At 36.5% G+C, this 20,727-nt stretch overlaps 1 pseudogene; it reads right to left on the bottom strand.

Moving 5' to 3' along the window:
- The window catches only part of LOC124897770, a 57,730-nt pseudogene that overhangs the window by 18,519 nt on the left and 18,484 nt on the right, over positions 1–20,727 (bottom strand).

Below are 20,727 nucleotides of genomic sequence, written 5' to 3'. Positions count from 1 at the left end.
CATATCTGCATATAATTTCTATCGTCCCTAGGCTATTCTAAGCCACTCTTTGATCAACTGAACCTTCTCTAAGGCATCAAACACCAAGTCAGGCCCTACTACTGTGGCCCCACCCACTTCAAACCAACCAATTAGAGATCCACATCTCCTAATATAGAGAGCTTCAAATAGAGCCATCTAGATACTGGAATGATAGATATTATTATATGCGAATTCAATCAAAGGTAAGTGGTCATCCTAACTATCCTTGAAATCAACAATGCATGCTCTCTACATAACCTCAAGAGTCTGAATGGTCCTTTCTGCTTGACCATCTGCCTGAGAGAGGAAAGTTGTATTGAGGTGGGCTTGGGTATCAAGACCCTTTTGGAATGCCTTCAAAATATGAAAGGTAAATTGGGTACTTTTATCTATGATGATAGATAAGGTAATACCGTGAAACCTAACCAACTCTCTAAGATAGAGTTTAGCATAGTCCTCGGCTGAGTAAGAGGTATGGACTGGTAAGAAATAAGTTGATTTGTTCATTTTGTGTACGATAACCCAAATAGAATCATACTGATGATGGGTATGATGCAAATCTATCACAAAATTCATGTTCACTTCTTCCCATTTCCATGTAGGAATACTGAACTCCTGCATGGACCTACTAAGCTTCTGGTGCTCAATCTTAACTTGCTGATATGTAAAGCACTTAGCTTCAAACTCTGCAATAGCCCTCTTCATGCCACTCCACCAATAGATCTCCTGCAAATTATGGTACATCTTAGTGGCCCTTGGATGAATAGAGTAACTCGCACCATATACTTCTACAAGAATTCGTTTTCATAAATCTTCTACATCAGGCACACACAATCTACCTTGATAATAAAAAACACCATCTCCTCCTTAGGAGAAAACCTCCACTTTCTGATCTCTAATTGATTCTTTCAACTTAACTAGATTGGGATCTCTATCCTACCTTTTCTTCACCTTAAAAACTAGAGATGATTCAGCGCTACTCTGCACCCACACATTACTCTCTCCTAAGTCGACTAAGCGGACACCTAGTCAGGCAAGCTGATGGACTTCCTGAACTACCTTCTTCTTACCATCTTCAACATGAGCAACACTACCCATAGACATTTTACTGAGAGCATCAGCCACTACATTGGCCTTGCCCAAATGATACAGAACACTCATGTCATAATCTTTTAACAACTCTAACTACCTTTTCTGATGCAGATTCAAATATTTCTAAAAGCACACATACTATAGGCTCTTATGGTCAGTGAACATATCTACGTGCACCCCATACAAGTAATGCCTCCAAATCTTTAAGGTAAACACTACAGCTGCTAGCTTCAGATCATGAGAAGGGTAATTCTTCTCATGGGGCTTAAGTTTTCTGAAGGCATAGGCTATGACCTTACCTCTCTGTATGAGGACATAACCCAAACCTACTCTGGATGCATCAACTACACAACAAACCCATCTTAACTATTTGGTAGAGTCAAAACTTGGGCTGAGGAAAGTCAAGACTTCAACTCCTGAAAACTCTTTTTGCAGGAATCTGACCACTGAAACTTAATTTTCTTCCGCATCAATCTGAACATGGGGGATGCAATAGAAGAAAATCCTTGAAAAAATCAATGGTAATAGCCAGCAAAACCCAAGAAACTCCTGATGTTTGATGGAGAAATAGGTCTGGGCCAGTTTCTCACTGCCTCGGCCTTTTGAGGATTAACTCTAATGCCATCACCAGATATAATATGGCCAAGGAAAGCTACTGATCTTATCTAGTATTCACACTTACTAAATTTAGAAAACAACTGGTGAGCTCTAAGAGTTTCGTAACACTATTCTGAGATGGTTTGCATGATCACTTTTGCTACGGGAGTAAACAAGAATATCATCAATGAAGACTGATGAACATGTCCAAGTACTGCTTGAACACTTGCTTCATTAAGTTCATTAAGGCTGTTGGGGCATTCGTGAGACCAAATGACATAACTAGAAACTCGAAGTGACTATATCGGGTTTGAAAATCTATTTTTGGAATTTCACATTCCCTGACTCTAAGCTGATGATAGCCTGATCTGAGGTCTATCTTTGAAAAATAGATGGCACCCTGAAGTTGATCAAATAAGTCATCGATTCTAGGAAGTGGATATTTATCCTTGACTATGACTTTGTTCAACTGATGGTAGTCTATGCACATTCTAAGAGAATCATCATTCTTATGCATGAATAGAATAGGTACGCCCCTCGAAAAGACATTGGGTCAGATGAATCCCTTATTTAGGAGATCATTTAACTATTCTTTTAACTCTTTAAGTTCTGCTGGAGCTATTCTGTATGGTGAAATAGATATGGGTTGAGTATCTAAAAGAAGGTTTATTCTGAAGTCGATTTCCCTTTCGAGAGGAACTCTGAGAAGATCTTCGGGAATACATCTGAGAATTCATTTACTACTGGAACTGAATCAAGATTTAAAGTTTCTGATTTAGAATATTTGACTCGCACAAGATGGTAAATACACCCGTTCGATATCATCTTTCTTGCTCTGAGGTACGAAATCAACTAACCCCAAAGAGTTATGGTACTATCCGTCTATTTAAGGACTGGTTCATTTGGGAACTGAAAATGAACTGTTTTGTTTCTATAATCAACTAAGGCATAGAATGAGTGGAGACAATCCATGCTAGGAATAATGTTAAAATTCATCATCTCTAGCTCTACGAGATCAACTGAAGTAACTTTCTAAGGTATTATGACCTGACAGTTCTTGTATACCTGTCTGGCTACAATGGAAATACCTACTGGGGTAGACACTGAAAAAGGATCTGCTAGATTTTTGAGTCTGACTCTGAAATTGACGGCTATATATAGAGTTACAAAAGAAAGAGAATCTCCAGGGTCTAGTAAGGCATAAACATATAAGTGAAAGTCTTGCAATGTACCAGTAACTACGTCAGGAGAATTTTCCTGATCTTGACGGGACTTAAGAGCAAATAATTTGTTCGAATGCTGACCATTGGTAGCACTAGAAGCGGTTTACTGCTGAGTTGCATAACTGGATAGAACTGATAACTGATGGGATTTGCCCTGTTGGCCCACATCTCTACCTTTCTAATCAACTACTTAACACTCCCTAATTCGATGGCCTGGCTTGCCATACCCAAAGTATACATCACTACCCGTTCTACACTTACCCTGATTATGTTTTCCATATTTCTAACATAGAGGATTTGTACAAGCACTGCTAATATTGACCTAGGACTTAGAGCCTGGTACTCTATCCCTATTGTTCTTTTCTGAATTTGGGTATGGGAGTATTGGCTGAATAGGGGGCTGGGGCTGAAGACCTCTGATGAAACTGAGGATGGTTACTACCCTCTAACTTTGGCTGATTGAAGTTAAAACTACCCATTCTAGCCCTCTTATTTCCTCTCTCTCTCTCCTTAATCTTTGGCTTCTCTATATGTTAAGCATGGACTATCAGTCGAGACAAGTCCATCTCACTTAGTAGAATTACAGTCCTGCACTCCTTGACCACACGATAAGATACGCCAGATACAAACTTACTCATCTTGGACTTTTTATCAGCTACCACATGAGAAGCATATCTAGCTAACTTAGTAAACTTGAGGGAATACTCCCTCACACTCATGTTGCCTTGCCTCAAGTTAATGAACTCTAACATCTTGGCCTCCCTCAACTCCAATGGGAAGAATCTATCTAAGAAATTTGTAGAAAACTCTTCCCATTCTACAGGCCCTGCATCTACACCCCTATCAACCTTCCACTGCTTAAACCAAGTATAGGCTACATCCTGCAACTTATATGCAACCAACTCAGCACTCTCACTGGATGTTACACCCATAATATCCATTACATTATAAACCATATCTACAAATTTTTGTGGAACCTATTCAGACTTGGATCCTATGAAGGGAGGAGGATTCATTCGGGTAAAGTCCCAAATTTTGGTTACAGCAATACTGGCCACTAGGTTGGCCAGAACAGAGGCTGGCAATTCATTGTGTGCTGCTACAAAATTTCCTAGAATGGTGAATGCAACTCTGAATTCTGCATGAGAGACATGCTCATCTAGAGGATCTGCCTGGATGAGCTGAGGTGCTGGCTGGTTTTCTGCTCCTCTTTTGTTATTCTTTTGGGAGTCATGTTCTATAAATGGAAGAAAAAAATAGATTAGACTGAGAGTTTAACTTGATCTCATGCTCACTCGCCCAACATGAATACTTAAATGAGGGAAACGGTTTCCTAAACTCCTTGTAGCCTCTCATCCATAAATGTAGCATGCTACACACGCATGCACAAAACTCTACTTGAGGCAGCTTTTAGACTTCCTAGGACACTTTAAAACCTTAGGCTCTGATACCAAGTTTGTGAAGCCCCGAGAGCATACTCTGGACATTACACGGTGCTAACAGTCCCAAAGGACCACAAGCTAACCCATGAGCTGGTACCTGCTGTGAGCACTGGATAATATGATCATAAATACAGAAGAATACTGACATGCCATAAGGTTTTAATAATTGAATTCAAAACAAAAATATGAGTCTACAGATTTCTGATTGAATCTGATAAAATATTGATAAACTAGATAACTAACTGTAATGTCTGAATAGTGAATAACTGACTCTAATGTCTAATAAGCCTCTAAATTGAATGACTATAAGTTGATGGGACAGGCCCTAACTAACTCTAACTAACTACTAAACTGAGACATGAAATAAAGTAAGTCTGTCCTTGAAGTATGAGGACTCACCACTGCTAATGCTAAGGATCTGATAAGTCTAATTACGAACTGGGAACTGAGCATCAGAACCTATGATATAATACATCATAGCACAAAATAAAAGGTATGCAATCAGTTCTTTGAATGTATTAGTATGCTAAATGAGGTAGGCTGATATGCATGGTTTCATGAACATAACTAATAATTTACTTAATATGCATGTAAAGCATAAAGTATTGAATAGAGAGCATGAAATCTGTAGGTACTGGGAATATGTGGAAATATATAAATACTAAGTATGCATGAAAATTTGTAAATACTGAAGATACGTGAAAATCTATAGATATTAAGGATGCATGACCAAGCATATAACATGAACTTAGTAAAATTTGAAAACTGAAATACTGAGATAACTGAAATCTGTATGCTTTGGTCAAACAACACTAAGACTGAATAACTGAACTGGGATTGTAACTGAGACTATATCTAAGACTGTGGAAGGTATCATCTAACTGACATTCCCTAATTTAAGCTAATCGGGGTCTAACCTGTAACCCTAGTTAGAAGGGTGTTAATACCGTGCCACGGGTACTAACACTAGTTGTGTGGATCCACTAAAATGATATAATGTCCAAAGGACTAAGGGTTTCAAGCCTGAACTAATGGGTGACCCCTGCGAGATAGTCAAGCCTAATCTGACGGATGACTTCTCAAATTCTACGCTGGCTACGTAGTTTTGGAGTATAGGGACTACTACTAACAACTCTGCCTATATGATGGGGAAGTCACCATCCCTACACTCACTCGGTGCTAAATCGTAATCCCAACTGAAAGATATTGAAATGCTAAACTATTTTGAGTTTAACTAACTGATATCTGACTATTCTGATTATGATCATAGTGTGTTCTGAAGACTATATTGTAATGTACTGAGACTAGACTACATAAACAACTATAGTTTTCGGGTATTCAATACCCCCAAGACTCAAAACAACAATGATAAAATGACACTAAAGCTTGGGGGACAAAGAATGAAGACTATTATAAAATCAATCACTCTTGTAGGCATTATATCAAACACTTGTAGTTCATGGTTTAAAACAATCATAGGAATGTCATGGAACTTATAGAAATAGGATGAATTTGGCATGATAGTATTAAATCGTCATTTAATTCAATAGATAATAATATTAAAACATGTAGGATTGAATAACAACAATAATTTTATTGAATCATGGAATAAAATCAATAGTACAAGGAGATTCATGGGTGAAATCACAATTTAAAATCAATTAACTGGCAAAGATCAAAATTTTATAATTTAAATAGGATACTTGGACTCCATGGATGAAAGAAATCCATGGATGAACATTTAACATACCTAGGATAATGAATTTAGGAGGATTGATGGAGAGTTCTTGAGATTTGGCCTAGAATTTGAGAGTTAGGGATGTTGTTCTTAAAGAGAGTTGATTTTAATTTGAGACAATAATGCAAAAGTGATCAAATAATGCTCTCTTAGGGTTAAATCCCGTATTTAGGCGGATTTGGGGCCATGGGAAAAGACCAAACGGCCCCTATAATTTAAAATCCCAAAACTGGAAAAATTCCCAATTTTCACCCTTGGCGCGATGCGCCACTATCGAGCCAAGCCACTAGAAAAGAGACAATTGGGAAAATGCATGGTGGCCTGATGCGGCGTAATCGTGTTGCCACCTTGTTTGTGACCTGAAAGCTTACTGCGATACAGTGAAATCTCGTAAAGACACTGGAAATTGCCAAATGTCAATTTGGCCTTTGGCGTGATGCGCCAAGAAAATTTCCAATCGTCATTTAGACTGGCTCCGCGATGCACTAAGGGTTAAAATGACGGTATTTAACCACTAAAACTTAAGATTTTCATAACTTCTTACCCGATTATCAGATTTGGGCAAATTTTATATCGTTTGAAAGCTAATTCAATTTCCTACGCAATGGCAGGCTCTAAACTGATATATAATGACTGTTTCAAAAATTTTATATATGAATACTCATGTATTGGGACTTAGATTATGCTAAATAAATGCGGGGTATTACAAGCTTGAGGGGGGTGTTGGAATTACATAGATACATGTATATATATGTAGTTGATACATGTATATATTTCATTTTTAGTTTTGATTGATGTATTGTAGATAATGTGGGACATTCAACATTTATATCAATTAGTCCTATTTAGTCTTTGTTGAAATTGTAGCACATTTCATAGAACCAACCCGGTCCATTTGTGACGTGTATATATTTGAAAGCCCAATCATCTTCACCGTCTTTTGGAGATAATTTCAGAAAATTAAAATGTTTTCTCTCTTTTTTTTATTTTCTCCCAAAACAAGTTAGGGTTTTGTATTGATTGCTCTTTCGTCTTTTGCTCGAATTCAACTCTAACAGTAGACAGAAGCAACAGGGGAACCCAATCTATTCTCTGCTGTAAATCTTTGAGTTTTGAAATGGCCCCTTGTTGCTGGTGGTTTCACTATTTGCCTTTCTCTATTTTGCTTATATATTACGAACACATGTTTGTGAATTCCAATCACTGGCTTTGGGCTCTCGTAGCCCACTATCTCTTTTTCTATAAAAATTTTATTTCTACGTATCAGATTTATCGAAGACATAATTAAGCAAGCAAAAGTGTGTGGGTTGTTAATCTAACAACCAAAATTGTTATATGAGATTATCACACACTTAAACATATTACTAGAAGAAGTAGAAGTTTTAAATTGCAGTCTCATCGTCTTCATACATTATGAAAAATGATTTTTCACGTCTTTGGCCCACAAAAAGGATTAGTCACGCACGTGAATAACGTATTGAAAACACAATCAAATAACAAAATCATTTTATTTTTAAAAAATTAATGCTTTTATACGAGAGGTCACACAACTCAACAAGATTATCTATTACTAATTACTATCTTTTCAAAAAAATCAATTTGGATTTGCTTACCGAAAGAGGCATCAGTAGAACCAGGAATATTTGTCACAATCCTAAAAAAGTAAAACCAAATTTAAAGCCCATGCAAGTATAACAAAGATAATTGTAGTACCATGTTATTTTATCAACAATTAATTAGAGTAATTTAATTAATTACCAGTGGAGGTCTTCCCTCAAGTAAGGCTCACTAGGACCTGAAGCATATGCGTCAGTCATGATATTTTCCAAAGAAAATAAAGGAAACAACATAGTTAGAAATTTACAATTTAGATATTGAAAAAAGAAAAAGAAAAATCTCAAAATAAGACTGTGAATATTGAAATTTTATTAAATTTAAATTAATATATTTATTTGGACTATATTAAATTCAAGAAAATTGTTCAAATAATTTGACTAATATGATTGGGTTAGTCATCTAGTCTCAAATACATTGGGCTAATTTAATTGAAATGATGAGCCCATATTTATTAAACCAAGGCCCAAATGGGTGCTAGCTCATCTTAAAAGTCCTAGCCTAAGTCTCTTGCCATATGAAGTGACAATCCATGTTAAATGAAATGAGTCACTGAAAGAATGTCATGTTTCAATATTATGTGGCAATTCAAGTTAAATGAAATGAGTCACTAAAAGCTTGACATGTGTTGATATTATGTGGCAATCCAAGTTAAATAAAATGAGCCACAAAAATCATGTCACGTGTGTAGATGACATGTTCTAGAAAATCAAATTAGAGTTTTTCACCAAAAGAATGTGATTGGTCAATTTCAAACCAACCAACCAAATCACAAAATTGTCTTTCCCCTCCAACTATAAATAGTGGTCCTCATAACTCACAAAGAGAAGATTTTTTGAGAAGCAAGAATATAACTCGTAGATCAAAAATCATAATTTCTCTACAAGTTATAAGTTTCAAACAATCAAGCTCAAGATCAAGAATGCTAAAAAAAATTTCAAGATCAAGTTACTTGTTCACATTCATCCTTCGTGGAAATCATCCAAGTGTTTTTGATGAATTCATATCCAAATTCAAGTCCGAAGACAAAGGTTCAAGATCAATCTACTCAAGTCCTAGAATCCAAATCAAGTTCAAGTCCAAGTTCATAGTACATTGAGAATCAGAGGATTATCATAGAGTTTGTAACACTTACTACATTTGAAATCAAATATTATATTTTGTTACTTCAATTATCCTGTCTCGATTATTATTTTTCTTGACTCAGGGAATTTTTCATCTACAAATTCTGGCATGCCCAATGGGACCTTCTCTACCTCTCATCTCTTCATATTATTCATCCTACTTAAGAACATCGAAATGACATCCAAGAAGTTTTACTCCAAATCTGTTATTGCTAAGGCTACTGACTCCAAGTTTTCCTCTGAGGTGGACAACATACTTAATGGTACCATGGAAAGTGTGGGGCCTATTACTAGGAACAAAGAAAACTTACTGGATAATAAAACTTGAAGTGTCATCAGCATCAACTCCTGCATTTAATATTCAGTCTTCAAAGGGGGAAAAGTTTTTTCCCAATGAGTTAAAAGAAGGAGATAATATCACTGAGATCGTTGAGAAGACGTTAGCTTAACTTAGCCCAATTAAGACTAAGGACCACACTATGCAGGAAGATGATGATGCCTTAATCACCAAGTCTGCTCCAATCCCTCTACATGAACTGTTTTACTCATATTTTAATTTAAGGGAAAATCCATCATTTAATCCTTCATCTTCAATGGCTATCCAAGAAATAGAGACTAATACCTCAGTTATTAAAGAACAACTTGTAAGTTTGACAAAGGTGATTGAAGGCCCCAACAAAATATGTGCAAGATTAGGATAATTGAATTGTCAAACTGACAGACAAAGTTGAAAATCTTATAGAGAAAGGACCAAGTCATGCATCTGGAAAGCTTCCGATGAAACAAGATAAACAACACTCATCTATAAAGCAAAGACATGTTGCTAATGAACTTCAAGTATCTACTGAAGGGTTAATTCCAATTCACCAACTGAAGGATTTTAATATGGGAACCATTAAAGACAAGTATGATGTTTCTTCAAAACTATATCTCACATATGTCAAGCCATATACTTTAAGAATTGATAGTTTAAAAATGCCTACAGGTTATCAACCTTAGAAATTTCAACAATTTGATGGTAAAGGAAACCCAAAGCAACATGTTACACACTTTATTGAAACTTGCAATAATGTTGGAACTTATAGAGATTATATTGTTAAATAATTTGTGAGCTCATTGCAAGGAAATGTATTTGACTGGTATACTAACCTCGAGTCTAGGTTCATTAACAGTTGGGAACAACTCAAACATGAATTTCTTAATTATTTCTATAACACAAGACGTATTGTAAGTGTGGTTGAACTTATAAATATTTTCCAACAAAAGGATGAATGTGTCATTGAGTTCATCAATTGATGGAAGAATGTGAGTCTTTATTGAAAAGACAGATTTAGTAAAGCTTTTGAGATAAAAATGTGTATTCAAGGAATGTATTAGGAACTTCATTATGTCCTATAGGGCATCAAACCCAAGTCATTTGAAGAACCTACCACACGTGCTCATGATATGGAGTTAAGTATGTACTCAAGTGGAAATAAAGGACCACCTATTAATAAGCCCTAAAAAGTAAAAGATAAACTAGAAGTGAAGAAATGGGGCAAGTTTCTATCGAAGTCTAAGAGTAAAGAGGCGATGAATGTTAAGGTCGCACCATTGAGGGTCACTACAATGCTAAGTACAAAGCAAAGTGTGAAACCCACATATTTCCATAATAATGATAGTAGAAAGTTGACTTTAAAGGAGATACAATAAAAGAGTATCCATTTTGGACTCAGATGTCCCAGCAATTTTTGAAGAACTCCTTTTATATAAACTCTTTGAGTTACCTAAAAGGAAGCATCCAAATAAAGATGGAAGGAATAGTGATCCAAACTATTGCAAATACATTGGTTGTTGGGTCATCCCATAGAAAAGTATTTTATCTTTAAGGAAAAGGTCATGGACTTGGCCTGCAAAGAAAAAATATTGCTTGAAGATGAGAAAGAAAGTTCAAATCAAATATCTATCACTTTTGGTTCACTTGATCCCATATTTTTTTGCAGCTTTATTGAAGTGCATGAATGTGAGATATCTTAATCCCAACCCCACAAAAGATGATTAAATTTGAAAACTTTGAACCCATCGATGTTAGTCAGCCATTACCTCTTCCTATGATGAATGAAATAAAAGTAAAGGAGGAATCATTAGAAGAAAGTCAATCCCTTATTGAGCACACTGATGATAAAGGACGGATCCTGGTGACTCAATGGAGACATTATAAAATGAGCTCACAAAAGGAGCCAAGCAAACAAGTAACAAGAGGAAAGATGGTCAAAAAACCCCAAAACAAAATGGTGGAGAATAATGTGAGTAAGATGAAAATTGAGAAAAATTATAGTGCAAAGCCCCGTTACCCAATGACATTGGAGGAATTCTTGACGAGTTGGTTTCGTGGGGCAATGTCTTATGTTAGCGTCAAGGCTTCATGTTGTAATATCAATTAAGAAAAGGCAAAAACGAGAGACTCATCTCTATTTATCCTGTTATATCAAGAACCCATTAAGTCTCTTTCTGAAGAAGTGAACACTTGTTATTAAAAGATAACATTCATTGATGATGACCTCTTATTGGGTGAAACATCACACAATCATCCCTTGTATATGGTTGTCTATGTTCACGAGTACAAAGTGAAAAAAATTATGATTGATAATGACTCTAGAGTTAATATTAACCTAATTCACACTGTGAAAAAGCTTAGAATATCAATGGATAAATTGTCCGAATATCATATTATGATTCAAGGATTAAATGAAGGAGCAAAGAGCCATAGGTTCTATCAAATTTAAAATCAACATAAGAGATATGAGTTCAAGCGTATTAATGTATGTGATTGATGCAATGACCTGATATAACATCTTATTAGGAAGTCCATGGATACATGATAACAAAGTGATCACGTCCACCTACCATAATGCTTTAAGTTCATTGAAAATGGAGTACAAAAAAAGGTAGTTGCTAAAGATGTCCCTTTTACGGAAGCTAAAGCCCATTTTTTATATGAAAAATTTTACTTAAAGAAACATATGCTAAAGGAGGTAAATGTTGTGAGGTGTGTTCAATAAAGGAGGTTGATACTACAAAGTAGAATGATAGGGCAGGTGGAGAGGCAAAGGTGGTGGTTGAAAAGAGTCCAACATCTTCTAATGTAAATAAAGTACCTGAGAGCAATTATCAAGTAAGAAGGTGACTCCAATTATTCATTGTGTCCCAAAGAAAAAAAAAAGTTGAAGTCCAATCATGTAGGTTACAGCAAACTATGTTAGGAGGGTTGTAATACCTCGAAAATCCAAACCCATGTTAGCGCTATGTTTCAATCTCATACATAGTATATTGTCATTCTTTGATAGTAGTATGAGTTAGTTTGAGGTATATTAAGGACCAAATAACTCCCAGCTAGTAGATGAATTAAAATAACCCTTACTGATTGAAATTTTCCATAAGAATGTTGCCTTAGTCAACTCCAAACGAGAATATCTTTTGCTCTACTCATAATTTTCCAGCTCACAACCCACAAAGTTGTAGGAAATTGAATTAGTTTTCCAACGATATTAAGTTCACCCAAATTTGATACTCGGGTAAGAAGTTATAGCAATTTTAGTGAAAGTTGTATCCCAATACAAGAACACCGCGTCGCAGTGACCCAAGAATGGCGTTTGTCCTTTTCCAGTGTGTCACTATGATAGGCATCGTGTCACGCCAAGGGTCATTTTTGCAGTTGTTAATTTCCAGTAAGGCACTGCAATTGCCATCGCGTCGCGCCAAAGTTCCAGTTTGGGATTGTTCATTTCCAGTAGCGCAACGTGATAGCACCACATCACGCCAATCGACAAAATGAGAATTGTCCCTTTTCCAATTTTCTGACGTGATTTTACCACATTGCGTCGGGGCCAAAATTAAGATTTTGCCCAGTTTTGTGATTTAATTTCCAAGGACCATTTGGTCTTTTCCAAAGGCTCTAAACTCATCCTAAACACAGAATTAAAACCTAAAAGGGCATTATATGCCCCATTATTAACAAAGTACTCTTTAAGAAATTAATTCTCTTTCAAGAAAAAATCCCAGCCTTCAAAATTCAAGATCAAATTTCAAGAATTCGCCATCAATTCTCATGAATTCATCAACCCATGTATGTTAAGTGTTCATCCATAGGCTCCTTTAACCCCTAGAGTCCAAGTATCCAATTTAAATACAACGTTATGACATTTTCAAGTTATTATGATTTTTAATTGTGATTTCAACCATGAATCTCTACGAATCTTGATTTCATACCGTGCTTACATGAAATTATTATTGTTATCAAACCCATATATTTTAGTATTGCTATTTTCTGAATTAAATCATGATTAAGTGTTGTTGATGTTGAAATTATGATATTACTCCAAGCTTTATATACTATTCCCATGTTTAACCTAAATCATGCATATCAAGTGTTTGATGAAATGCCTACAAGAATGGATTTTTAGTAAATGTTCCCTTGTTATGTCCTTAAAATTTAGTACTATTTTACTATTATTGCTATTGAGTCCTAGGGATTATGAATACTTGAAAACATAGTTGTTTACTTAGTCTCAGTATCTTCATAATAGTTTTAGAATATGTTATGAGAATTATTAGTTCAGTCAGTTATCAGAATCAGTTAAACTTAGAACAGTTCAGCATTCCGAGTCAGTTCAGTTGGGATTAGGATTTAGCACCGAGCGAGTGCAGGGATTGTGGATTACTCGTCAAATAGGCAGAGTCGTTAGTAGCAATCCCTGTACTCTATAACTATGTATTCAGCGTAGGATATGAGGAGTCACCCATCAGATTAGGCTTTACTACCTCGCAAGGGTCACCCATAAGTTTAGGCTTGACACCCTTAGTCCTTCAGGATAGTACATCAGTATAGTGGATCAACACAGCCAATGTTAGTACCCGTAGCATGGTACTAACACCCTTCCAACTAGAGTTACAGGTTGAACCCCGATTAGCTCAAATTGGGGCATGTTAGTTAAATGATACCTCCCACAGTTTCAATCCAATAATCAGTTTAGTAATTTAGTTTCAGTTGCTTGACCATTGCATACAAATAACAGTGATTCAGTTATCAGATTTCAGCATTTCAGTATTTTGTAGATTAAACTCAGAACATGTTATATGCTTGGACATGCATCCTCAATACTTATAGATTTCATGCATCCTCAGTATTTATAGATTTCACGTATCCTCAATATGTAAAGATTTCATGCACTCTATTTAGTACTTCATGTTATTTATATATATATATATATATATATATATATATATATATATAGACAATTATTATTCATGTACATAAAACCATGTATATCAGCCTACCTCATTTAGCACACCAGTATATTTAAAGTACTGATCGCATACTCTTTTCTTGCGCTATGATGTATCATATCATAGGTTCGGATGCTCAGTTCCTGGATCGCCCTTAGACCCCCTAGATTATCAGCAGTAGAAGTGGTGATTCCTCATATTTCGAGGTCTGACTATATTTATTTTCATGCTTTCAGTTTAGTAGTTAGATGGAGTTAGTTGGGGCCTGTCCCATCAACTCCCATTCAGTCAGTTTAGAGGCTTTTGGATATTTCAGACAGTTAGTCAGTTTATCATATTTTAGTTATCATTGTTACAAGTTTTATCAGTATTGGTAGTTTTATTTAGCATATTTATTACTTAAAAACTTATGGAATTCCTCATTTAAATTTTGCATGTGTTATGTCATTATCAATTTTACTCAGTGCTCACAGCAGGTACCAGCTCATGAATTAGCTTGTGGTCTCTTAGGACTGTAAGCACCGCTTAGACCCCCAGAGTGTACTCTTGGAGTGTTAAAAACTTGGTATCAGAGATTAAGGCTTTAGAATGTCCTTGGAAGTCTAAAATTCATGTCAAGTAGAGTCTTGTACCTGGGTGTAAAGTGTGCCACACTTATTGACAAGAGGATACGAGGCATTTTAGGAAAATTTTCCTTTCTTTCAGTATTCATTTCATGCGACTGAGCATAAACTGAAGTTAAACTCTCTTTCTAATCTATTCTTTCTTCCATTTACAGAACATGCCTCTCAAAAATACAAATGAAAGAAGAAATATAAACCAGCCAGCACCTCCACTCATTGAGGAAGATCCCCTGAATGAGCATGTTTCTCATGTAGAGTTCAGGGTTATATTCACTACTCTCGCCCATTCTATAGTGGCTAGAAATGCTTAGCTAGCTATTATTTCGGCTAATCCAGTGGCCAATACTGCCGCATCTAGGATTTGGGACTTTACCCAAATGAATCCTCCTTTATTTTTGGGATCTAAATCTAAAGAAGATCTAAGGAATTCTTAGACATGGTCCAGAAGGTAACAGATATTATAGGGGTGACTGTTAGTGAGAGTGCTAAGTTATCTTTCTATCAGTTTCAAGATGTGGCTCATACATGGTTTAAGTAGTAGAAGGTAGATAGAGATGCAGATGTAGGGCCTATAGAATGGGAAGAGTTTGCTACAACTTTCTTAGATAGATTCTTTCTATTGGAGCTAAAAGAAGCTAAGATGTTAGAGTTTATTAACTTGAGGCAGGGCAACATAAGTGTGAAGGAGTATTCCCTCAAGTACACTCAGTTAGCTAGGTATGCTCCTTACGTGGTAGTTAATAGTAGGTATAAGATGAGTAAGTTTGTGTCTAGTATATGTGACAGTGTAGTCAAGGAGTGTAGGAACACAATGCTGATTAAGGAATAGACTTATCTGGGTTGATGGTCCAGGCTCAACAAACTAAGGAGCAAAAGACTAAGGAGATAGAGAGGGAGAACAAAAGGGCTAGGATGGGTAGCTTTAATTTCAGTTAGCCAAGGTAAGAAGGTGGTAATTGTACTTAGTTTCATTAGAAATCTTTAGTCCCAGCTTGATTTTTAGCTAGTGCCCCAGTACCCATGTTCAAAAATAACAATTGGGATAGGGCGTCAGGCTCTACATCGCAGGATTGTGTTAACAGTGCTCATACAAATCCTCTTTGCCAAAAATATGGTTGAAACCATCAGGGTGAGTGTAGAGTTGGCAGTGATGTCTGCTTTGGGTGTGGCAAGCCAGGCCATCAATTTGGGAGTGTCGGGTATTTTTTTAGAAAGGTAGAGATTCGCACCAACAGGGCCAGTCCCATCAGTTATCAGTTCTTATCGGCCACCCGACACAGCAGGGTACCGCTTCCATTGCTAAAAGTAGTCAGCTTCCAAATAGATTGTATGTCATTCAGTCCTGATAGGATCAAGAAAATTCTTTAGACGTAGTTATTGGTACGTACAGGTCTTTCATTTACATATTTATGCTTTATTAGACCCTGAAGCTTCTCTTTCTTTTATAACCCCTTATACAGATATCAATTTAAAAATCAGTCCCAAAAAGGGCCCTTTTTAGTGTCTACCTCAGTAGGTGTCTCTATTGTAGCCAAGCAGATATACAGAAACTATCCGATCATAATATCTCAAAAAGTCACTTCAGTGGATCTTGTGGACCTAAAGATGAAGGATTTTGACTTCATTCTTGGCATGGATTATCTCCACTCATGCTATGTTTTAGTTGATTATAGAAATAGAATAGTTTATTTTCAATTTCCAAATGAACCAGTCCTTGAATAGAGGGGTAGTACTAGGGCTCTTAGGGGTCAGCTTGTTTCGTACCTTAGGGCGAGAAAGCTAATATCCAAAGTGTGTATTTATCATCCTATCTAAGTAAAAGACTCTAATTTCAAGACTCCTAATCTTGAGTCAGTTTCAGTAGTGATGGAATTTCTAGATGTGTTCCCTAAAGATCTTCTTGGAGTTCCACCCAAAAGGGAAATTGACTTTGGAATAGACCTTCTTCCGAACACTCAGCCTATCTCTATTCTGCCATACAGAATGGCTCCAGCCAAACTCAAAGAATTAAAAGAATAGTTGAAAGATATCTTAGATAAGGGATTCATTAGGCCCAGTATTTCCCTGTGGGGTGCACCAGTCTTATTCGTGTGTAAGAAAGATGGTTCTCCTAGAATGCCTATCAACTACCATCAGTTGAACAAAGTTACCATTAAAAACAAGTACCCACTTCCTAGAATTGATGACTTGTTCAACCAAATTTAGGGTGCCAGTTATTTTTCTATGATAGACCTCATATCCAGCTATTATTAGCTCAGAGTTAAAGAATATGACATTCCAAAAACAGCTTTCAGAACTCGGTATAGTCACTTCGAGTTTCTAGTCATGTCCTTCGGTCTAACGAATGCTCAGCAACCTTTATGGATTTGATGAACCAAATGTTCAAGCAGTACTTAGACATGTTCATCATAGTCTTTATTAATAATAGCATTGTCTACTCTCATAATGAAAATGATCATGCAGACCACCTAAAAATAATATTACAGACTATTAGAGCCCATCAGTTATTCTCTAAATTCAGTAAGTGCGAATTCAGGAAAAGATAAATATATTTTCTTGGCCATATTGATTCCAGTGATGGCATTAGAGTGGATCTTTAAAAGACCAAGGCGGTGAGAAACTGGCCCGTACCCATCTCTCTGTCATATATTAGGATTTTCTTGGGTTTGGCTTGCTATTATCGGCGGTTTATTGAGGGAATTTAATTTATTGCATCCCCTATGTCCATATTGACTTAGAAGAAGTTAAGTTTCAGTGGTCAAATTCTTATGAGAAGATTTTTTAGGAGTTGAAGACTCGACTCACTACAGGCCCAGTGTTGACATTACTAGATGGTTCATATAGGTTTTTTGTGTACTGTGATGCTTTCAAAGTTGGGTTGGGATGTGGTTTGATGTAGAGGGGTAAGGTTATAGCCTATTCCTCTAGACAGCTTAAGCCCCATGAAAAGAATTACCCTACCCATGATCTTGAGTTAGTAGCTATTGTGTTTTCCTTAAAGATTTGGAAACACTATTTGTATGGGGTGCATGTTGATATGTTCACAGATCACAAAATCTTGAAGTATGTGTTTTTGCAAAAGGATTTGAGTCTGCACCAGAGGAGATGGTTAGAATTGTTGAAAGATTATGATATAAGTGTTTTGTACCACCCGGGCAAGGCCAATATAGTGGCAGATGCCCTAAGTAGATTGCCTATGGGTGGTGTTTCTCATATTGAGGATAATGAGAATAAGTTAGTTCAAGAAGTTCATCAGCTTGCCAGATTAGGTGTTCGTTTGGTTGATTCAGCTGAGGGTAGTGTGTGGGTTCAAAATAATTTGGAATCTTCTTTGGTTGCCGAAGTGAAAGAAAAGCAAGATAGGGATCCTGGTCTAGTGAAGCTGAAGGAGTCAGTCAAAGCCCAAAATGTAGACGTTTTCTCCTAAGGTGGAGATGGTGTATTGTGTTGCCAGGGTAGACTGTATGTGTCATGTGCTGATGAGTTGAGATAATGAATTCTTGTAGAAGTGCATGGTGTGCGTTACTCTATTCATCCAAACACCACGAAGATATACCATGATTTATGGGAAATCTATTATTGGAGTGTGATGAAGAGAGATATTGTAGAATCTATAGCTAAATGCTCTACATGTCAGCAGGTTAAGATTGAACATCAGAAGCCACTATGCAGGAGTTCAGTATTCCCACTTGGAAGTGGGAGGAACTGAACATGTATTTTGTGACAGGTTTGCCTCGTACTCGTAAGCACCATGATTCTATTTAGGTAATTGTGGACAGAATGACCAAATCAGCTCATTTCTTGCCAAACCATACTTCTTATTCCACCAAGGACTATGCCAATCTTTATCTCAGAGAATCGGTTAGGTTGCACAGTGTTTCGTTATCCATCATTTCAGACAGAGGTACTAAGTTTACCTCTCACTTTTGGAAAGCTTTTTAGAAGGGTCTTGGTACCTAAGTTTACCTCAGTACAGCCTTCCACCCTCAGACAGATGGTCAAGCAGAAAGGACCATTCATACCCTTAAGGATATGTTGAGAGCGTGTGTAGTTAACTTTAAGGGAATCTGGGATGATCACTTGCCTTTGATTTAGTTCTCACATAATAACAGTTATCATTCTAGTATTCAGATGGCTCTGTTTGAGGCTCTATATGGAAGGAGATGCAGATCATTAATTGGTTGGTTTGAAATAGGAAAAACCATGCTAGTTGGGCCTGACTTGGTGTTTGATGCTTTAGAGAAAGTTTAGCTGATCAGAGAGAGGCTTAAGGCAGCCCAGAGCTGACAGAAATCATATGCAGATGTAAGAAGGAAAGATCTTGAGTTTGAGATTATGATTTCATATATCCAAAGATCTCTTCTATGAAAGGAGTGAAGAGGATTGGTAAGAAGGGGAAGCTTAGTCCCCGATATGTTGGCCCTTACAGAATTTTAAGCCATTTTGAAAAAGTGGCTTACGAGTTTGAGCTGCCTACAGACTTAGCATTAGTGCACCCTATATTTCATATCTCCTTATGGAAGAAGTGCATTGGAGACCCAGCTGTAGTTGTTCCCTTAGAGAGTGTAGATGTTCAAAAAAGTCTTTCCTACAAGGAAATTCCATTCGATATTCCTGATCATCAAGTTCGTAGACTAAGGAACAAAAAAGTCCCCCTAGTCAAAGTTCTTTGGTGGAATCAGTCCGTTGAGGGAGCCACTTGGGAAGCAGAAGAAGATATATGGACCAAGTACCCTCATCTTTTCTTTGCAAACTCAGACTCAGTTTGAGGTAACAACCTTCATAGAATTTCTATTTTCCATGTTTAGTTTCAGCTGTATATCATTCTAATGTTAATCATGCATTAACAGAACTAGTTTAGTCATGAATCATATTTCGAACTCAGTCATGTACTCACATTTTCATCACATATATTCAGCATGTAATCTGTGTTCCTCGGTATTTTTATCTAATCAGTATCATTCGAGGATTATTGTTCCCAAGGGAGATATATTGTAATACCTCAAAAATCCAAACCTATAATACCTCGTATTTTTGTGGTAGAATTCTAACCATTATTCCTTCGCGTCTAAGCTCTAATCCAAGTGATTCTCATGTGAATACAGGTTGCATAATCATTATCCTAGTCTATGGAGTAGTTTAGAGGTGGAAAATATTTATAGCAAAGACATAGAACAAGGTTGAGCTAAGACCAATTGATTCATCCAAAGTTTGACATTCGATTCTACAAGGGTCAACTTCACACGTAAATATATATTAGTATACATGAAATTTTTCATCCCAAGACCTATCAAATTGTATATAATTAAATTAGCTTCCCAACGATACCAATTTTGCAAAAATTTGATACTCGAGCAAAGAGTTATGGCCATTTTTGTGAGAGGCGGTAAGGGTGTGCGATGGGCAATGCGCCACCCAATCAAATATGTGCAAATGGGAGTGCGAGGCACACTTAAATATCTGCCATAAGGTGTACGAAGCACACCTTAAGGTCTGCCACGGGTTGTGCGCCGCATACCTCACTTCCAAGTGCCAAAAACACCCCTATATATGTCTATAACACGGGATTAAACTCCCCCAACATCAAAATAAGCTTACTTTCTCACAAAATCAATAAGAACAACCTTTAGGGTTTCAATATAAAAACCCCAATAGCTAGAGATTCAACCGTGAGAATTCTATAATTTTTACATATTCGGAATCCCCGTTACGGAGGCTACGAGTGACACCCAAAAGTTAGTGAATAGCATTACTTCATTCATAAAGTCATTCAAAACTTCAAGGTCAAGGTATGCGGGGCTTTTCAACAAGAACACCCTTTCATTCTTGTGCCCAAAAATACTTTCTTTTACGAAGTTATGGATTTTATATGTTTTACTATGATTTTGAAGCATGAATTTATATCCTATATTGATTATCATTAGATTATGATGTTTTTGATATTTCACTTCTAAAATATCAAAAACATCATAATCTAATGATAATCAA

The sequence above is a fragment of the Capsicum annuum genome, chromosome 1 (assembly GCF_002878395.1).
Source record: "Capsicum annuum cultivar UCD-10X-F1 chromosome 1, UCD10Xv1.1, whole genome shotgun sequence".
Lineage (NCBI taxonomy): Eukaryota > Viridiplantae > Streptophyta > Magnoliopsida > Solanales > Solanaceae > Capsicum > Capsicum annuum.
The sequence above is the reverse complement of the archived record's forward strand: the minus strand, read 5'-3'. Positions and strand labels throughout refer to the sequence as shown.